Here is a 7940-nt window from a genome sequence, read left to right as displayed (position 1 = left end):
TACTTGTACAGGGGCCAGCAATATGGCTCAGCAAAGTAAAGGTGCTTGCTACCAGCTCTGATGATCTGAGTTCAATCCCTGAGACCCACATGGTCTTATGTCCACATGGTAGAAGAAGAAAGCTGACTCCCACAAGTTGTCCTCTGGCCTCGACACAAGCAATGTGGCCTGTGTCACCACACACAAAATAAGTAAGCCAATGAATGAATAAATAGATTAAAAATATCTTTATGTAGCCTATTTAGATTTTGAACTCACAGCGGCCTTAAGTTCCCGATTCCCCCTGCCTCTGCTTCATGAGTGCTGGGATTCAGGTATGTACTACCATGCTCAGACTCTACAGCTATTTTGATGTTATTGTTTTCATATGATATTACTTTTATAAACATAACTGTTATTTGCTTGTGGCAAGTCTTGGAAGAACCATCAAGTCCATTAGAGCTCACTCCTTGCTTATGACTTGAGACAGCCCCCAACATCCCATGGCTCAGAATTGAGCCAGAGTTTGTGAAAGAGCCATTTTAGGTCCACCCTATCCTTATCACCAGAGGTCACCTCTGCTGAATCTCAGATAAAAACATAGGGAGCTCATCTTGATGACTGTAGGTTCCAACTTCATGTCTACCCAGTCCCGGGGGGAGGGGGGGGGGCTGAGGGAAAACTTATTCTCTTAGCTTTGTGTCTCAGATTTCTACCTGCCCTTTGGTCAACAGAAGTCCTAAGCATCATGCTGTCTTCCCTAGATTACTACTGTGTTATTAGATCTTTGTTGCTTTCCGGAAATTTTATTTTATGCTACCTAAATTTTATTGGTCATTCTCAGTGAAATTGTAGGTCTGAATTATCCTACTTATCATTAACAAAAGAAAAGAAAAGTCCTTTGATACTTTCAAGCAGTTCCTTTAATCTTCGTATTTTTCATGTGAAGTAAATATCAGGGAATGAACACTGTTGAGATCTAGGGTACAGAGACTCTGGGAACCCAGAGTGTTGAATGAACAATGCAAGAGTGGGCACAAAGTCCTCCTTCTCCCTCCTCTCTCCTTACGCTCATCTATGTAACCATTGCCTCATGAAGGCAATTCATCGTTTAAACTATCTTTGAATACGTCCTAGCTTTTTATGTTTTCCATCTTTAAAAACATCAAAGGCAGCTTTTTACTTGTGTGTTCAAAGGGCTGAATCTCATTTCCTTGGGGAGAAAACAGGCTATCTGCATTGACCCACGAGAGACTTTGAAAATGAGGATTCATCATCCTGACAGTGAGTGGAAAAGCCTCCAATACACACTTGGAGAGAAAAATGCCACATAAAAAGATGGTCTCTGCTGTTTCAAGTCATAATGATCATAATAGCTGTGGGACATTTTATTGAGGCCTAAAGTGTTGAAGTGAAATTTACACTCAGTAGGGAAACATGTTCAGATGCCATTCTACCGTGGCTTTGCCTTTATTGTTATGGCTCTATAACCAGTACTGATCTAACCATTTAAGAGGTGGTACTGTACTGCGAGCATCCCCATCCCTAGCCTTTCACACACCTAGCATCCCTCCAGGTGAACATCTGTAAGCAGCACCCTCAGAAAAAAACATAGATTTCAGAAAAACCCGAAGGAATCAAGCCACCTATGCTGGGCTTCTTAGAGCAAAGCTCCAACTCTGGATACCCCATGTTTATATGCTTCTCCAATTCACATGTTGTCCTCAGAGCCTTCAGGTCTACAAGCTGCCATGTTTTCCTTTCCAAGGAACACAAGTGTACATTAGGCAAATGTCTATATCTATGACAAATAAGGAAGCAGACAACATCCTACAGATCAAAGGGATCCTGTAAGTGGTGAGACATCAGAATAATTTTTTCAATATTTACAAAGCTGTTCTCTATTTACTTATTTGCTTGTTTGCTTGTTTTTACATCCAGACCACAGTTTCTCTTCCCTCCTCTCCTCCCAGTACTTCCCCTCCCCCTCTCCTCCCCACCCCACCCCTATCCACTCCTCCTCCTTTTCTCTTCATAAAAGAGCAGGCCTCCCATGGATATCAACCAGCCATGGCATATAAGTTGCAGTAAGGCCAGGCACCTCCTCTCCTATTAAGGCTGGATGAGGCAATTCAGTAGGAGGAAAGGGTCCCAAAGGCAGGCAATAGAGTCAGAGACAGCTCCTACTCCCACTGAAGGAAGTCCCCAATGAGAACCATACTACACAACTGTCACTCATGTGTGGAGGACCTAGGTCAGTCCCACGTAGGCTCCCCGGTTGGCAGTTCAGTCTCTGTGAGCCCCTACGGGACCAAGATAGTTGGAGTAGTCTTGTGACTACTTAAATAAATTTTAAGGTCTATTAATCCTCTCTTTAATAATTTCAGTAAAGTGGCTTTAAAAATCTAAGGTGAATTCCATTGTGCTAAAAAACCAAAACTATAAAAAGTAGGTATGACACAAATTCTAATCACTCAGAAGACTAACCTGTTGGGTTGGGGTGGGGCTTAATTACTCTATGAGGAGGTCAGACATAAATGTATCCAAAGAAAACTAACAATCTGTTCAAGCAAAGCCTATCTGTTGGCACACCAAACACTTTCAAACTAGCACAGAGGAAAACATCCGCTCCTGAAAGTCCTCAGTCCTACATACCTACTGCACGATCCCATGAGGCTGGCTGTGAGGCCGGCTGGCTTTCCTCCTGCCCACACTGAACACCCTGCTGGAGTAGCTCAGGATGAGCTGCATGCTCAGCTCATTGACAGCAGCAAGTTCAAGGGCAAACGGAAGTGTCTGGGGATGGGAGGGTCCTGTGCTTGCTGGAGCAGCATTAGGAGGATCTGGCATGCTCATAAGCATCTGGGGATGCTAATGTGTCCCATGCTACACAGGTTGGCTGTAGGCAATTCCTGTTCTTTCCTGGCTCCATGCTTTTTCCATAGTATCTCAGTTCTCAGCTCAAGCGCCATACCTGCCATTTTCCTTTTGTCAGCCATCCTGCCCCTGCACCACCACCAAAAGCCACAACAGATGTCAGCAGAGATGTTGTCATTGCTGATAGTGTTCAGCAGGGTACCAGGCTCCTAGTGACACTGCCCAGACCTCCATGTAGGGGATCATGCTACATGTGGGCTACAGGCAGATCCTGGAGGCACTCTGAGTGACTGACACACACCAAGTTCACTTCTTCAGAAGGACCTGCTGTTACCATCCTTCCACACCTTTTAGAATTTGAAGAAGACTTTTGCTGACTCTCAATGAGCTTTAGACCCCAGACCTATCAGACATACTGACTCTCAATTAATTGAGCTTCACTTCCTAAAGGCATCTGACTCGCATGTGTTGGGAGTTGGAGTGGGGTGTTCCAAGCACGGATAGCCTCTAAGCAATAGGAATATGTTTCTAGGATATGGGATTTGAGAGTTGTGGCAAAGACATACCTGGGGAAGACAGAAATCATCTTCCTTCCAGAGAACCATCTACCCCAAGATGTTATTTGAAAGAGGGTGCCCCAAACAGAATATGCCCCAATATGTTTAAATTCCACCTATGGTGGTTTGAAAGGTCTGGTCCCCATAGATTTATGAGTTTCAGTGCTTGGCCATAGGGAGTGGCACTATTAGGAGGTGTGACATTGTTGGAGGAAGCGCTTCACTATGTAGGTGCATTTTGAAGTTTCCTATGCTCAGGCTACACCCAGTGTGTAGAATCTAGTCTCCTCCTGGCTACCGGCAGAAGTCCATTCTCCCTCTGCTGCCTTTGGATCGAGATATAGAACTCTCAGTTCCTCCAGTACCAAGTATGCCTACACAATGCCATGTTTCCCACCATGATGATAAGGGACTGAACCACTGAAACTGTATGCCAGCCCCAATTAAATGTTTTCCTTTATAAGAGTTGCCTTGGTCATGGTGTCTCTTCACAGCAATGAAACCCTAACTAAGACACCACCTCATCAGACCTCTACAAGCGAGAAGTTCAGTAAAAAACAAAGACTTCAAAATGCCCACCCATAGAGGGTAGACATCCATTGGCCCCTGTTGACTTGCCCCAGGTCTCAAGAACCTGGAATAGAAAAGCACAGAGAGGTATGAACTGGATGCTGCTGCCCCACCCACTGCTGCTGGGAGAAACTGTTTTCAGACCCCACCTCACAGGCAGTGTGTGTCACTCAGAATCCTGTCTGGGGCTCCCTGGCCCTAGCTTCTACAGAAAGCAGTGAGCCAAGACTCCTACTGGAATCATCCAGGAGAGTGCCAGGCTCTCTGAAGTGATGCTTTTTCCTGCAGGGAACCAGAGCCTCTGGGAATCATAGCTGAGCCAGTGCAAGGTCCTGCTCCACCCTCAGTGTCTGGCCAGGCATTGTGGTGCCCACAGCTTCTTGACCATTACCTCACTGCCAAACAATGTAGGGCACCCCTCCGATCAGTATATTAAGAAGAGGAAAGGTTAAAGTCCTCATTCAGAGCATGCACCTTCTAATGGGTCCGTCCCCAGGCAGTCTACTCGACAGTATCAGGGCTTGCTCCTTGTCGTCATGGATGATGACATAATGGGCTGGGCATGAGCCAGGGTGGCCTGAGGGCACTTCCATGGTATAGTTCCCCAGCAGGAAGCTGAGCCCTGATTCCTCACTGCTGGAGTGTAGAAGGAAAGGCACAGATAGAGGATCCTCAGGTAGTTTCTAGAAACCCCTGCATCTTCTTAACTCTGTCATCTGCACATTACATAGACAAAAACAAAAACAAAACAAAAACCTATACCCCATCCCCACCCAACTCAGCTAAACTAATGTCCACTGTCCAGGCTTCCTGTCACCATGAGACCTCTTCAGCAGACCGTGGGAAGGAAGGAGAATGGACTCAGAGTGGTCCATTCAGTTTGGACTTTGGATCCGGATGAGCAAATCCAGAGCTTTTGAGTTATAAACTCTCTCTCTCTCTCTCTCTCTCTCTCTCTCTCTCTCTCTCTCTCTCTCTCTCTCTCTCTCTCTCGATGTGTTTTATTATTCTATGTGTATGAGTGTCTTGCCTGCATGGATGTAAGTGTACCCCATGTGTGTCCCATGTGTGCTCCATGTGTGCTCACAGAGGTTAGAAGAAGGTGTCTAATGCCCTGGGACTGGAGTTATAGACAGTTGTGAGCTACCATGTGGCAATTAAATCTGGGTCTTCTGCAAGAGCAGCTCTTACCACTGAGCCATCTCTTCAGCCCCATAATCTCTTCTTTATTATATTTATTTATTGTGTTGGTGTGATCTCTCTGTGTATGTATGTGTATACACACAAATGCATATTGCATGGTATGCATAGAGAAAGGACAACTTATGGAAGCCAGTTCCCTCTTTGCACCACCATGTTGGTCCCAGAGCCAGAGTTCAGGTCATCAGGCTTGATCGTCGCACTTTTACCCTTACAATGTTGCAGCAAAATTCTTTCTTCCTCCTTCTATCAGCTACTTTTCTCATTGCAATGACAAAAATACCTGACCGAAAGCACTTAAGGAAGACAGATCTTATTTGGTCTCACAATTTGAGGATACAGTCCATGAGGTCCGGAAGTCGTAGCAACAGGAACTTGAGGCACCTGACCACGTGGATCTACAGTCAGGAAGCAGAGAGCTGAACCATTCTGCTCTGCTCACTTTTTATCATGTCTGGGATCCCAGAACATGGGATGATGTTGCTCACATTTAGACTGTCAACTTGACAAGATCTTGAACCATCTAGTGACTCAACCCTGCAGGAATAAGGGTTCTGAATGGCAGGTGTCCAGGGAAGGGACCGGATTTGAGAAGATAAAGAAGACAGAAAGCTGGAACCAGAAGGTCTTGCATAAGCTAATAGCTTGTGCCAAACATATGTATTAAGAAGTCCAGCATCTTATATACTATTTTCAGTGGAAAATAGTCCAAAGTCAGCAGAAAGCTAAATCAGACGATGTTGGCAATAAGATCACAGAATACCTCAGCACCTCCACCTAACAACTGATAATCACAGCCCTGTAGAAGGAAATGCCAGGTTCCCAGAAACTGAAACCTTAACTTTTTCAAAGCCCTGGCCCAACCCCAGACCAGCCCTTGCTACGTCTGCCCCAGGGCAATAACACAGAACCAGTGTCCCCTTTGTCCTTCCATGTGGCCTCTGAGAAAGCTTTGGATGGGTGTGGCTCCCACCAATCTAGGAGACAAACCTTTGGGCGTGTCTGAGAGAATTTCTACATTAGGCCTGAAGTGGGAAGACCCACTGAATGTGGCTGGCACCGTCCCCAGGGCTGGGGTTCCGGACTTAAGGAAGAAACTGAGTATCAGCATGCATCTCTACTTCCCGGACTTAAGGAAGAAACTGAGTATCAGCGTGCATCTCTACTTCCCGGACTTAAGGAAGAAACTGAGTATCAGCGTGCATCTCTACTTCCCGGACTTAAGGAAGAAACTGAGTATCAGCATGCATCTCTACTTCCCGGACTTAAGGAAGAAACTGAGTATCAGCATGCATCTCTACTTCCCGGACTTAAGGAAGAAACTGAGTATCAGCATGCATCTCTACTTCCTGGACTTAAGGAAGAAACTGAGTATCAGCATGCATCTCTACTTCCTGGACTTAAGGAAGAAACTGAGTATCAGCATGCATCTCTACTTCCTGACTGGGTGCAGTGTGACCAGCTCCTCATACTTCTGCCCCTGTGCCTTTCACACCAAAATGGACTGTACCCTGGAGCTGTGAGCCAACATAACTCCTTCCTTTCACCCTTGCGTTGCTTTTGTTGAGTATTTTGCTGCAGCAATGGCCCAAGTAATTAGCACAGATTATAACCAATCTCTACTGAATGAGTGAACATGGTGAGGAAAGATGCCCTACCCTCATCCCCTGGGGAGCACAGCAAGCTATAGGCTGCATCCTGGTTTCTTTCTCTCCAGTTTCTCTCCAACTCACAAGATAAAAGCCCTACTGTGTTGAAGAAGACATCATAAAAGGGAATTATCACCTTGCTGGTGACAAATAGAAACTAAGTCAAAAAGGCATGACTGTCACCAGTGATGGCTATCATTTTACAGGTAACTACATCTCAGAGAGGAGACACAGCTGGCTCTCTTTCTTCTTCCTCACTTGCTGGACTCTGCTATGCACCAGACATTAAAAAGATGCTGGGACTCTTTAAGGCACCCACAACAGTCCTGCCCTGGTGAACTTACCCTTAATCAAGCATAGAGGTTGCTGTATATCCATCCTCACCCCAGGTCTCTCATGCTCACCAGTAAAGATTGGGCAGCATTCTCCATCTTGGGCCAGTGCTACTGTGCAGATATGAGCAAGATCACAGGAGACTACTGTCTCAGAGTCCTTTCCCACTACACACTTGTCAATGATAAAGGATAAAAGAGCTTTAAAATGGAGACACCAGCATGGACCACCCTAACCAGCCCATCAAAGCCATCATCACCAGTGGTGGAGCCAATCGACAGCAGAGATCTCCTGGATCCACACAGAGAGAAGTGTGCATGGACACTATTGTCTCATGCCTATACGGGGTGCATCTCCCGAATCCAATCATCACAACCAGAAACACAGACAGACAGACAGACAGACAGACAGACAGACAGACAGACAGACAGATCTGTGAATATCACATACAAGCCAATGTCATGAGAATTGAACCCAAGTCTCTAGAACTGGTCCAGATAAAGAAAGGCTAGCCAGACAGCAAAGAAATGTTAAATCTTGGAGTTGGTTTGTTTGTTTGCTTGCTTGCTTGCTTTTAGATTGGCAAAATCTAAACCAAGTTGTTATACTAAGTAACAATGTTATAAGAAGACTCCTGATTCTGATTATTTTACTCTTAGCCATGCTGCCCTTCCCCTTCCTACAGCTTACATTGCTGTCCAGTGTCACCCTGGGGCTGCAGTAGCTGCAAACCAAGAGATGTATTATAAGGGAAAGGTGAGTTCACTGTTATACC

Source organism: Mus musculus, chromosome 17, assembly GCF_000001635.26.
Source record: "Mus musculus strain C57BL/6J chromosome 17, GRCm38.p6 C57BL/6J".
In the NCBI taxonomy this organism is placed as follows: domain Eukaryota; kingdom Metazoa; phylum Chordata; class Mammalia; order Rodentia; family Muridae; genus Mus; species Mus musculus.
The sequence above is the reverse complement of the archived record's forward strand: the minus strand, read 5'-3'. Positions refer to the sequence as shown.